The sequence below is a fragment of the Rhyacophila brunnea genome, unplaced genomic scaffold, assembly GCF_057557595.1.
Source record: "Rhyacophila brunnea isolate RB1 unplaced genomic scaffold, BYU_Rbru_1.0 scaffold_3, whole genome shotgun sequence".
Lineage (NCBI taxonomy): Eukaryota > Metazoa > Arthropoda > Insecta > Trichoptera > Rhyacophilidae > Rhyacophila > Rhyacophila brunnea.
Window position 1 is genome coordinate 35,609,482 of NW_028232965.1, and position 14,188 is coordinate 35,623,669.

Genomic DNA, 14,188 nt, shown 5'->3' on the forward strand with positions numbered 1-14,188 from the left:
ATTAGCATAATTTATTACGAGATAATTTTTGTAAAATATTCACGATAAAAAATTATATTGATAATCACTGTGATCCCAAATTTGACAAGAATTAGGCATTTTATTATTCAAAAAATCGGCAAGATTAACACATTTGAAGATGATTCTAAAGGTATTTATTATGAGCTATGTCCTTGACCATTCAAGTGTGATAAACATTTTATGAATAATGATTGCTTTATAATAATTATTGACCTAAGAATAAGGTAGTGTTTTTTTGAAATACGCCATTTCTTTTATCATTCCCCAGTGGTTAAGCTACAACATACGGCCGTAGCCATAAATTGACAAACTATAATTAAAGTAGGGAGTGAAATGATATTAACGCGCGTGTTTGAACATGTACCTAACCGAATTTTTTTTTATTTTTTTTTAAACGGTACATGTTCAAACACGCGCGTCAATATCATTTTACTCCCTACTTTAATTATAGTTTGTCAATTTATGGCTACGGCCGTATGTTGTAGCTTAACTACTGGGGAATGACAAAAGAAATAGCGTATTTCAAAAAAACACTACCTTATTCTTAGGTCAATAATTATTATAAAGCAATCATTATTCATAAGATGTTTATCACACTTGAATGGTCAAGAACATAGCTTATAATAAGTATCTTTAGAATCATCTTCAAATGTGTTAATCTTGCCGATTTTTTGAATAATAAAATGCCTAATTCTTGTCAAATTTGGGATCACAGAGATTATCAATATAATTTTTTATCGTGAATATTTTACAAAAATTATCTCGTAATAAATTATGCTAATGGTTTTATAAATGCGTTTAAAAACTAATAAATGTAAAAAATTTTAACACCACTGCACAGTTATGTACCGAAATATGACTATATTCTAAAACATTAGAGCGAGAGGTTTAAAAGAATACTATTTTATGTAACAAAAATACTTTATGCAGTCATCAAATGTTTAAAATAACTATAAAGGATAATAAGGCTTCAAAATTATATAAATAGATTATCTACAACGTTTAAGGATTGTCCAGGATCATGGTTTGAAAATACAATAAAAACTCAATTTTGACCTTCGACGAGCATGTCCCCCCTTAAAATGGAAGCGAGATTTTACATAATATTCAAATCTGTGATATAAATATGCAAAAGTATCCTGAATATCTTAATAGCGCCTGTACACGTGCATTGAATTACTGTCGGCAATCGTGCTTATTTTAAACTACCATGTCAATAACTGTTTACACGTAAAAGTGCTGACTGTCTCTCCAATCTCATTCTTCAAGAGTAAGCGAGGCGCGAGTTGTCATTACACTCATTACTACTATCTGACAGGTCGTATTGAAAATCGGTTAAGCCACCGCCATCTTTAGATTAATAAATCCCGAGCATAACTTTTTGCATAAGCAACGAGTGGTCCACTTTTCAGCTGTCAAAATCAGACCCCAGATTGCTTGACATATTGATTCGCCCTTTCTCGTTTCAAATTGAATTATAAAAAATTCTCAAATCAAATATATTAACTATCGGTGTTATTTATAAATAGTATACATTCCTGTTATTCATCAGCTGGTGTCAAAGTCAGACTAGTTCTTCACACAAAAACCGGTGGTAATATCGATTTCCAAAAAATATTTAGCATTGATCTATGCATTACATTTGTAGAAGGTGTATTAATGCTAGTGTATTATTAATCATTTAACTCATCTATCCAAATTAAACCATTCACGGTATCAAGACAGCTGGAAATATCGATTTGTATAACATAATACTTCAAATTATTAATAACACAGAACCACTAAATCAGATGAACTCCAAGGTCTCCAAAATAAGTTAAAATAATCTGAAAGAAATCTGAAACTAAGAATACTCCGACAAGTGAACACGACAGACGCGCCAGTATGGCACTCTATAAATAGACAATGACAGGTCATCCATAGACGACGGGAAGGGCGGAAAGGTAGGACCAGTCGTGAATGTATCGGCTTTCTCTTCAGTCGGCAATGGTTAAGCTCAAAATGAGTAATTCGTTTTTTTACCGGCAATGTTCGCCCCATATCGCTCTACTGCGCAGACGCAGATCGAAAATAATCTTACTTGCACGCTGAAATTTGAAACCTTCCAAACTTGTTTGATTCATGCACGCAATCTTGCCAACTCCAGGATAATACATGTTTCCCCATACATTTTCTTACTGTGCACAGTGAATCTATGCACGTGTAAACGGGGTATAACTCAACCGTAACTTAATGTATCATTAGTTTATTGAAATATACACAACCGAGGTGGGGTGGAAGGTAATTTTACGCGTCTCATGTTTTGTTTAATTATCACATTGACAACAACTCAACATTAAAGGTTAAGAAATTACTTTATCGTTATAAAATTGAAATGTCTGTCCGAAATGTGTGTCTTTTAATCAACGTTTTAACTATTCTCATGATAGGTACTAAAGCACAACATATAAATTTTAATGTTCGTCGGTCTCTCTGTTTATTTCATTATAACTAAAGAACCATTCATACAAAACTTGCTCTAATTATAAACTACATTGCTACTAAAGATTCCGAAGTTACCAGATAGAACCCGTAGAACCCGTTTACACATGCATGGATTTAATGCTGACATAACAAGAATATGCACGTGTAAACACGTGTTATCGTGCAAGTTGCAAGATTGCATGCATGAATCAAAAAATTTCAGCAGCTCCTGAACATTCACGTGACAGTTGGAACTTATATGATATCTGCGCCAGCGCAGTAGAACGATAGATGCTGCCTGCCACAAAAAATACGAACTACACTGCGCAGAGAATTTCGGCGTTTACCAATTTTTACAACCTATCAAATAGTATCATACATATATCGCGATATTTTAATTTACATAGTACTAGTGACAAGTAAATCCATGCACGTGTACAGGCGCTATTATGGATATGAACAAATGTTAAGTGGTCAGATAGCAGTGGTGGAGTGGTGAGGTGCGGGTAGAGGCATGCGCGCATACATACAACTGTTGTCTAGGTATCACGCAGGCTCGATCGAGCTCTCAGTCGAATGTGATACTGATGTACGTGTATAAAGGCACTGATCGGATATTCGTAGAAATGAAACGACCGGGTAGAAGGCCAGACGAGTAGATTCAATCGTTATGTATCTCATTAATTTGGGGGGAAAAAAATCGCATCAGTCTATGTATTCATTCTGTATATTTCTACACTTTTTATTTTCGTATTTCACGCGGATGAAAACACGGGCTATCTCTAGTAATTACTTAAGTTCCTATAAGATAATCGACATATTATTTAGAAAAGCTCGTAGTGTCGACAGTGCCAAAAGCGTTTATGTCTCAGAGTGATGAACGCAATATAAAAAGTTCAATAGTGAGTGGTACCATGCAATTCGATAAATAATTTAACTACGTAGATGTATTCAACTAGCATAATATTTATGACAGGACGACGTGTTGCAGTCGAAATTCATCGGACAGAAGAGAGAACGAACTAACCAAGACTCAAAATAAGAGAACGATTGCTGACAATGTGTCTGAGACGCATATTATAATTTTTTGGGCATATCTCTCGAATTTTCAGTGATTTTTGGTAGACCTCAGGGAACATTGCAGTGACCAGTTATCAAAGGAGCCTGGAGCTTACTGGCGGGCAGCCTTAACTTCGTCGTGAGAGAACCAGAGAACCATAAGGGATGGAATATCAGAGATATACAAAAGATGACAGCGTATTAGTCGCGATTCTAAACCAAACGATAAGAGATTATATTTCATCATATTATTTTTACATGATAATATTATTTTGACAGGGCGTATTATCGTAGGAATGTAAATTATGAATTTCGCTCCTAATCTGGTCATATAGGCCTCTGTAGATTGGAGGTTATATTATTAAAAATAAGTTTTACGTGATATTGCTTCTCATTCACCCAACACATTAAGTCATTTCTCTGGATCAAAGAACGTGTGATTTTTACCAGACGCCCAGTGACGGGTTCAAATACATGGATTTTTTAAACACTGACTGATTTTAGGCTCCCCACGATATATAAAAAAAAAAACTGTAAACAATCAATTATTATTAATTTTTGTTGTGCTCATATTATAGGCACCTTTGCTATTAGTTGAATGGAATTTGTCATGTTTCGGGTAATTCCTTATAGTTTAAACTGTTTCGATGGCCCTTTTAAAATTCTGAAGAATCGATCGCGTCCAATAACATTAATATGGACGAAGCATCTGGGAATAAAAATGACACTCACTTTTTTGTCGGGTCTGCCGAATGGCATAACCTGTTCTAACGCCATTACAATAAAGGTGATATTGCTATAAATTACCGATGCTTTTTGTTGGGTCTGCCGGACGGTTCGGTTCGAACGGGTTCGCTCAAATGAACATTGACACTAGAAACACTGTTCTAACGCCATTACAATAAAGGTGATATTGCTATAAATTCCCGATGAGTGATATCGCATAATGGAAATTGCGTGACGTCTACCTATACATGTGCGAATGTCACTGTTCGTGAATTTACTTACTAGCCACTGTATTGAATGCGTTGTCCATTAATAATGTCATTGATCGCGTCAAATAAATCGCAGCTGCAAACGCGGGGTTTGAATTTAAATTTTTCATCGTGGATGTAAAACTCATGTTTTTCGTACCTACTAAGCTTCAGTTGTTATACAAAATACTCAAACTACTATAATATTGACTTCAGACTGGATACCACAATCCGTGACCTTTAAATGCCCTAAAGCGAAACCCAGATCATACCTAATATTGTTGAAATCCATGTATGACTATAAATGTAATGTTTGGTTGGTTAGAATTATTATTTAAGATTTAGCAACATTAAAAAAACTATTTTGTCTGTTAAATCTAAATCTGATAACGGCGTGAAAATTTTATTCGGTGTGATGTTCAAATACCTACACATTAATGTGAGTAATATTATATTAAATAGATAGTTGTTGAAATGTTGTACAGAATTACAAGTGAAGTAAATTATTAATCAACTCTGAGTTGAATAACCATCAAAGGAGAGGCAGATAATAACGGAACTCAAGACGAGTCGAGCGACACGGTAGCTTATACACGGAAAACAGTAATTAACGAAACAAAAAATAGAAACCTAACCCAAGTATTTAATTTTTATCTAAAACCCAAAAAACCTTCCGGAACATCTCGAAAATTAGACAGACCCTACAAAAAGAGCCTCGATGTCCACAGTACGGGATATTTAATAATATTCCGCTGACAAAACTTTTTCATAGATCACCCAACGAAATGAAAAATTCAGAAATATTTTAAACCGCAAAGCGGTCAAAAATAATAATATATACAACTCGAAAAAAAAACACTCACAGGTCGATAAACGTATTTTTCACGGCTCAATAGTTCAGCCAACACAGGAATTTAAATACCGAGTATTTTTTTTTTAGAAAATAAACAATATTTTTTAATTGATTGTTTAATTATTTGGTTATTATTAACACTTGTAATAAACTGACTATAATATAGATAGCAAAAGTATTTTTTTATTCGTGGGTAATTTTCAACCCCATTTTACATTATTTGTTTACATATCACATGTCCATACGTCGTGTGTACTACCGCGCTCTATTTCCGATTTAAATACAATGTTGTGTAGGCACGATGAAAAAAACACAACACACTTCCGTCCCGCGTGCCGTTCTTAGCACGACTGAATGGTTCGCCGGTTCGGGCATTTCGCCGCACGGTTATGTTATTATGATATTCAGTGATGGGAAACTTTTATTTTATTTATAAACATCTTCACTTGATTAAAAAGAAACCTTAATCATTAAGCACAATTTTATAATAATCTTATAATACTGTTTAGCAGTGTTACCAACTGTTATTTTTATAGAAATAGAGTTAGAAATAATCTAATAGACACATTACTCGAAATGGACCGGTTCATGAAATGCCCAAGACTATCGCTCCATCTCGTGGAAAAAATAATTTGATCGTCTGAACTAGGTAGGCCATATAACAAAAATCTAATACACGTATTTTTATAAAATATACATAAGTACAAATAAATTAATATGTTAATATTTTCGGAAAATTATCGAGCGTTCCTCGTAAAAAAAAAATCGTTTCGAGCGCTGAATTCACATTGAAAAAACATTGAAAAAACATTGAAAAAAGTTAAAATAGTAATGAAACCAATAATATCGTAGAATTATACATTGTTTCGTAACTAAAAATAATCCATTTAACTAAAAATTAATGCAGGTACAAAATTTGGACATATATCATTTTTTTATTGTTAAGGCTATACTTCAGCTGGGACACGGTCTAAAACGATCGTGACTACGCGACGCGAAGTTTGTGCAAATGACGCGTGCAGAACAAAACATAATTTGTCATAAAAAGTCAACATGCGACCATTTAATGTTATGTTTATTGTTCTATTACTAATAATAATAATACATTCATTGACATGTTTTCTTTTTCAATTAAATGGGTAACGTTTTTTTAGTCATCTTTACACGATTTAAGAATTGATTCCCCGACGCCATCACAAAACAAATTCCCGTGTTCACAGCTAGACTTTCGCACTCCGATTGCCAGCCAGTCCGAAATTTCGTCGCACCTATAGTTGAAAAATTATGTGACGTTTCACTGAAGTACCGTCTTAAGTTTTGGGGTGACAAAAAAATGTTAAGTTGGCAACGCTACCGCTTAGCTTCATTTCGCATTGCAGACTCATCTGTAGCCATAATTCGGTTGTGTACATGTCATCACGGTTCTTTTATGAACTAGTGGGACTAAATTCCCCCCACTTCAGCATCTTAACACTGCATTACGTTCGCCCCCCGCCAACTCCATCGTCAATGCGAGGCTAGCGACGCAATGACGTGTACGCCAGCTTATAGAAATCGGAATCTATATTGTTTATTTGCCATACCGAACACATAAAGTATTCATTTCTTCAAAGATACCAATTCATCTCACTAAAATCGTTCTTGATTCATCATCAAGTGTTGTAACACATATTGTCCAAAATACGTCCTATACCTAGTAATGTAGTCCCCTGACCCAATATACTTTGTTCTAATCTTATTCAATCAGTTTATTCCTTAGAATTTACCCCCCCCCCCCCCGTTCAATGTTGCATAAACAGGTAAATACAGATGAGCGTGGTTAAAATGATAAATTAACTATACTTACATTGCAATAAAGATAATTCTTGTAAATCCGCTTTTTTACCTTTACAGCATTAGGTAATTGTATGCGGCATTTTTCGGCTGCAGACACATGAATTGGATTTTGTTTGTAATTGAAAAATGGACTCTTCCTGCATTGCAATAACTGAATAAGTCTATATTTGCGCTTATTTATTTAATTTAACTATTCTGCTAACTTACTAGCCAACGTGTTCACTTTAATGTTGTGATTTTTTTATCACAGCGTACGTCCTGCTATAAATCAATCTCCAAAATAGACAACGTCCCATAGATTTTGCGCCACTGTGATAACGACTCGAGTATTAATTCGTCTCAGGACAGGCGATCTCGGAAAAACTTACATAAGAATGAAAAACTTTTGCCGAGCTTTTAAAATCTTTCAAATAATTTAAATAAGTACTTACTGTAAAAATTAAGAATAACTTATAGATACACAAAGTAATTTGAATCAATTTAAATATTTCGAAACAAAAACTAGACCGACGTATTTTTTGGAAATTTATTTCTGTGCTGTTCGAGTAAACTACGAAAGCCAAAAACCACGGGAGAATGGATAGGTATTATTATAATCATGTTTTACGTGTCCATGTTAGATGCAATAATTGCACATAAATAGAACCAAATCAAATACCTACATGCTACATAAGACGTTTGGTGTATGTACTCAAATTATATTTCCAAGGATTCATTATCTTTCCAATAGTTCATACATTGATATGTTCAATACTGTTTTTCAGTCACTCATGCATCGAAACTAAATGAACTTGTATCGTGTGCATACTCAACTCGTATTTTTATAATAATATTGTAATTATTCCTTATTTTATTTTGCTTCATTCTTGTTTTTTTATATATTTTTTTATAACTGGTATCTACTTAGTAGTTTTTTTTTTATTTTGTCTAATTGTATTATTTTATTATATTAGTCTTTTTAATATCCTATACACAGGGCTCAAAATGGACCGGAGCGCCGTTCCGGTTCATGAAATTCCTAATATTATCGCTCCGTCTCGTGGAAAAATATTTTGACTGTTCAATAGGCCATATTACCAAAAATTTTACACAGTTATTTTTATAAACTATACATTGTAATTATATAACTATGTGTGTTAATATTTTTGAAAAATTATCGAGCTATCCGGTTTGTAAAATTTTGTATTCCAAGCGCTGCCTATATGTACCTAATAATTATGCGTATTATTTATGAAAGTCTCGTTTATAATAATTTCAAACTATAAAATATGAATGGATCCGACGCATGCAACCAATAAATAAATTTAATTAAAACCAACAAAAAAATTCTAAAGACAACTAGTTTTTAAATCGAGTCCTATTTAGATTTCCATGAACTATATTTGATTTATACTTAAGTAAAATTTAAATAGAAAGGTGCATGTTGGTAATAACGTGGAAAGGCTACAGAAAACAATGCATAAGGAAACAAATAAGAGTGTCTACGCAGTGCGAAAGATACACTTATCAGCAAACAGATGAATTGGGCGTGGTTGCCAACCCAAAATTGCCAACTGAATATAAAAAAATAGATTTAACCCAACACTCTCGTTCGGCGCTTCCCTGGTGCCTATAATTCTTTTGCGGATCACATAAACACCGTAAAAATTAAAATATAAAAATGATACTTATCGTGTACATTTTTGCACTAAGGTGCATGGTTACTACATCAGTCCCGTGCAGCATCGCTTTGGGACAAGGAAGTGTGGCACTCAAATCTTTTCATTCTGACACATTTATAAAGTCGTGGAAGGCGGCCGTGCACAAACCGCGGCTGCATATAGGTACATTGCGGGTGGAGATGGGGCAACTCAAATCATTGTCGCAGAACATAGATTATAATATAATCTATGTTCTGCGGCTATATACTGATAGAACGCATTATTTCAGCTTTTGCTGTTTTTCTGTTTTAAATGCCAAAATGTATACAATTTTACGCTCTACGTCCTGGTAAAACGCACAAAGGCATAGGATATAATGGTGAGAAAATAGAAACATTATTAAATCATATTGTTATTTTTTTATTCTGATAGAAAGCATGATAATGACCTAATGCGTTCTGCGTATACAAAATACAGGACTTGTAACATGTCGTATATTGTGTTTGCCATAAAGGTTAGTCTTTATAATGTAGAAAAAATGTTTTTAAATCATAAAAAAATCTACGCGGGAGAATGTTTTGAAAAAAAAATTAAAGTCCTTTTTGCGATTATCTCAGAACTTGTTTTAATGAGTTAATGCTTTCTGTCAGTATACCCTCGAATATACGTAATTATCAAAAACTTTTCATTAACACCATCAAATATGTATAATGGAATTATACCACGTAAATACCAGTTTAATTAATAAAATTATAGTGTAACTATCAGATACCTAGTACAAGTACCTACCTACCGGTGACAATTTTAATTATTTATTTTTTAATAGGGTGATTGAATTTACCGGGCCGCCTGTCTTGACAGACCGCCTAGCGCACGGCGAAGCGTCATTTCAAGGTGTTACGTCACAACACCTGTTACCTGACATTCTAGGAAATACAGCTCCGGATCAAGGGGATAGACATACTTACAGGAAATATTATTGAATGTTTTAGTACGCGATTTATTTTACTGTCGTCCGTTTTGCACATATAAAGAAAAAACCGCGTAGCCACAAATACACAATCGTATTTTTATCTTTTTTTTTCTTTTATTTAGGAAACCGGAAAAATCTATTATTGTAATACCACGCAGGGACGAAGAAACGTCGAGAGAACTTGGCTAAAGAAGGTTTTCGTTGATGTATTTTTTTTGAACAAAATATTATCGTACAAAAGCCGTGCCGTTTTTGCATATCAGTGGGTCTATTCTATGCTTATCGACCGCTAAAGTGATAAAGTGAAAAATATTATCAAACTTAGGGTAGGTTTGTATCAAAATATTAGCACTTATTGTAACAATTACACGAAGCCGGTTTTTATTGTTGCAATAAGTGCTATATTTTAACAGCACCTATCTTGCTGCTGTTAAAATATCGCACTTATTGCAACAATAAAAACCGGCTTCGTGTAATTGTTACAATAAGTGCTAATATTTTGATACAAACCTACCCTAAGTTTGATACTATTTATCAATTTAGTGTTCGATAAGTATAGAATAGACCCACTGGTGCAGGTGTGACCGCGGTGGAGTTGGTCCTGGGCATGAGCAAACCTAATCTAACCTAACAATTACAGTCGAACTCGGTTATTACGATCTCGGATGTAATGAGGACATGCGTTGACATTTTGGTGTATGATTTACTCCATACATTTATTCACTGTTATCACGAACAACTTATCAGATATACCGAGCTAAAATACTTTTAATGTGTCGATCGTTTAAAATCATTTCGACCCTAAGCAATAAAATCCGATCGGACAGGATGCTGCCGGGGACGGATTACGTTTATGACACTAGTTAAGTAAGTATCTAAGTACCTACCTAATTGTTGTTTTCGCCGATAATAATGAAAAAGTATCCACGCATATGGTTGAAAAATCCAAGGTTTGTGAAGTCCGTAGGTACCTACCAGCGTTCATTACAATAAACAACTTATTTTGTAGTTTATAAGGCCATGCTTGTGTCGGGAATTTTTACGATGGTTTTCAGATTTTTTATTTTCGACTTTTTTTGTTATGTGACCGCTCATTTAAAAATACATATTCTCTTATACAACGAGTACCGCTTATAACGAGCAAATTCAGTCGGTACCATCTTCCTCGTAAAAACCAAGTTTGACTGTATTTGAGATTACCATTAGTACTAGACAAGTCGATATTACCGCTCGCTCTGGTGTACCTATCGCTAATAAACTCATAAAGCTATTTCAAAGCCCTGAAACCTAACGATGTTGTATTAATTATTATAATATGCTATCAATGCAATCCCTGTCCACCCGAAGAGTGATTGCTCTTTTAATGCATTTTCTTTTTACTTCTTCATGGGTTCATTTACATCCATCTATAGGTACTAGTATCAATAATTTCCATGTTCCCGCCAATATCTTTCGTAACTTTGCGATCTTCACGATACCCCGTCGCAGGACGGATTTGATGTTTCATGATGCTGTATAGTGTATACCGTGCGATTAACCTATTATTTTCTTACTTTATAATATATGTGAACGTTTTAAATAAGTTAAATTTATAATTATTTTAATTGTAATATTTACATAAACAGGTAGTTTTTTCTTCTTCTGTGTTTTGTATAGCTTGTTATTAATAATTAGTAATTAGTATTTTTTGAAGTTATAGGTACTTTATTTGGCGCGTTTTGGAAAACAGATCAGCGTGTATTTTTGGCGTGTGACGAAGTTGCGCGCGCCGATGTAACACATAATTTATTATTATGATTGTATTCATTTTGGTCTCAAGGGTACAAGCGCATGCGCATAGTGTCGTTCAATAGAACCAAGTAAAGACCACGTGTTGTAAACATAACCAATATTGTGTCATAATAAATTTATAATATGTTTATAAACAAATTTCTGGAAACTAACATTCTACACTCTTAATTTATTTATATTCATAAAACTTTATTTGCATATATAGAGTATCTATTTATTTTTCATTGTAAAGACTGTGTATCAAGATTTGAGGCTATATTTATTTATGTAAGAATTATTTATGAGTAAAATTATATATCAATAAATAAATAAATTTTGTGAATGTTGAGTTGGTAAGTAATTCAAAAAATATATTAAAATTTGATATTTTTAATTCATCATGGGCACTTCTGAATCGATTATTACCGCTGTATGGCAAAGATGAGTCTTGGTCCAATACAATAATTATTAAATTACAATTTATTATCATGTGCTATAGGAGACACAGATGAATCGCGTACGTTTTCATCAACCTAATCCACCAGTTTTTTTTAATATGAATTGATCAAAATTGTCTTTCTACTACATTTTAATGATATAAAATAAATATAAAATACCGTATGTTTTAGTCCATATAAGAATCATCTGTTCAAAAAAAGCAACTGGATTCAATTAATATTTTTTTATAGGTAGGTACCTATTGATTAATTAAAATACTTGGGATAATACTCCTACAAATACCACATTCCATTCGAAAAATATAAGCATCAAAAAATCAAGTGAAACACCTAGGCTACACGCATTTTTGTGCTGTGGCCTGAGAGATGGCCTTGCATAACTGAGATTCTCACTTATACAGAAAAATCCTAAATTTCAGTGACAGTTGCGTTCGAAATAGCCGGAGCACACCGAGCCCAACTCCGATTTGTAAAAAAACTCCTCGAAACTACCGTTCCGGTTCGGGAATTGTTATGAAATTAACATTATGTAGGTACTGCATATATGTTTCCTAAAGTTTAATAAGAAAATTGACATGTAAGTATTTCTATAGATCCACCACTATAAGTTGTCCGCCGATTGAGAGAGTCACTTACTAACATTTGACATATCATTAAATACTTTTTATAATTTGATGAGCTTAGTTCTAAATTTGAGCACTGGACGATTTATACGATTTGAGATTTTGTGTAGTTTTGTTACAAAGATTTTTAAGCGATTTCAATTTTGATTAATGAGAGTTTTGTACCATTCCATTCCATAGGATTTGGGTTTAGTATTCCAGATATCGCCTTCCGACATCTTCAATGTAGATAAGTGAATATATTGTACGATATTACTAATTTAAATAATTAAACAATAATAAGTCCTACATTTCTTAATTTTTTTTTTCGCCTCCACGGAGTGGAGGTTTGTATTAACAGACTTTTGTTTTTACGAGAAATGGATATCAGCCACTTGCTCAACCTATGAGGTCCATACTCTATACACAAATTGAAAAACAATGTGTAATTGCCAGACCCAGGATTCGAACCTGGGACCCACGACACTATAGGGCAGTGGTCCCCAACCCCCGGTCCGCCCAAGGAACATTAAATTTAATTATTTCCATTTTATTTACTGTGGTGTATTTTTATCGGGTTTGTGCGACTTTCCATGTGTATCGCTCTTCTCTCTGTTCACCAGTACTTTCTCATGTTTAATACCCTGAAATTGCCACCACAGCACTTAAATCCCTATTGCCATTTCCGACATCCTATCTGTGTGAAGCGGGGTTTTCTGCAATGAGAGCAACCAAAACAAAACAACGGAATAAACTGGACATAAGCAACACACTTCGGGTGTCATTGTCTCCTATTACCCCCAGATGGAACCGTCTCGTTGCAAAGAAACAAGCTCATGGTTCTCATTGATTTAGCGTTCTAGTGAGTTAAAATGTTAAATCACTTTATATTCATTTTTGGTGTAACTGTATTTTATTTTGTGGGCATGTTTAAATACAATTAAATTAAAATTATTAAATCAAAACAATCTAAAATATAAACAATCAACGTCCGCCCTTCAGCGGGCCGCAGTAAAATTATCAAACGTCGACCGGTCCGCGGCGATAAAAAGGTTGGGAACCACTGCTATAGGGCATAGGAAAACGCTTAAGCCGCGCGGCCATCGCCGGTATGGGACTCTCTAAGTTTTCTCACTTTGAGAAAACTGTGAACTTCATTCCTTTGCTTGGGATTGCGAACAATTGTATGCTATTAGAATGTGCATTTCATTTGAAATAGGACATACTGATACTCCCTATGATTAATCACCTACTTTTTTCTATAGGCTCTTTAGTCTGGTGCATATCTTGGTCACAACGCGAAGAGGTTTCTTAACAGATCTCTTAGAGAATTTACACACATTAACACATGAAAAAACATATGAATTGCTCAGACGTGGGATTCGAACCCATGGGATACAAGCTTCTGCATCAAACGTGGACATTCTGCAATCATCATTAAAATTTGACTATGTTTACATACATAATATTCACGATTGATTTTGATGTTTCATGCAAATCAATCAGTCACGCATTGGCCCATGCCCATGCGGTCTTCAT